Consider the following 842-nt stretch of genomic DNA (forward strand, 5'->3'; position numbering starts at 1 on the left):
AATCAACACCTCAATTAAAGAGTTGATCAATGTTGCCTCTGCCTCAGAGGTCATGACAAGGGCGTGTGCGCAAGACATGGTCTGGCGTACATCTACCTTGTAGAAGAAGGCCTAAAAACCGCAAAAGAGGAAGGAAACTCTCACCTCCACGCCCGCCCCCACCACCACTCTCTGTATCCGTTTTTGTTCTTCTTAGTTCCGGGCAGCGCTCCATTGAAATACCCTATACCGACACCGACATCCACCGAGTAGGGTAGGTGATACAGTTATGAGACGGTTAAGCGCACACTTTCGTTTGACGCAGCGCTGTGCGTCTCTCGATTAAAGATGAGACGTACCTATGGGCTCATGGGCTAGTTGAAGGTTCGAACTAAAGGTTACCACTCTAGTTTGCCTAAGAATTCAACCCCTTACGCCCTTTACGTGGTCACAAAGTCAGAGGTCGAAAAACACAGTTATTGGACGGCTGGAGACAGTTATTGGACGGCATGTCATAGTTATTGGACACTTCCAATTTTCCATCTAAAAGACCTAAAACGCGCTTGCCCGCCGGACGGCATTATTCGAACGCATGCGCCTGGCCAGCTGGGGGGCGCGGCCGAGCGAAGCTAGCTGGTGGATCAGTGATGGGGATTGGGAAATGAACGCAACGCAGAATGTTCGGTGTCGATTCTGTCGGACTCTGGTGCGCATGGTATGAAACGCGGAAATCTGGCTCACGTCAGGTTGGCTCATAACCCGACCGACCAGTCCCTGGCAACTCCCATTCGCACGCTTTCGTTTTCGCGAAAGTCAAAGCCACAGACAAGGTTATCAGCCCCTTAGCCTCATAGGGATCACTC

This window comes from Frankliniella occidentalis, unplaced genomic scaffold (assembly GCF_000697945.3).
Source record: "Frankliniella occidentalis isolate FOCC.00 unplaced genomic scaffold, Focc_3.1 Scaffold219, whole genome shotgun sequence".
NCBI classification, from domain to species: Eukaryota; Metazoa; Arthropoda; class Insecta; order Thysanoptera; family Thripidae; genus Frankliniella; species Frankliniella occidentalis.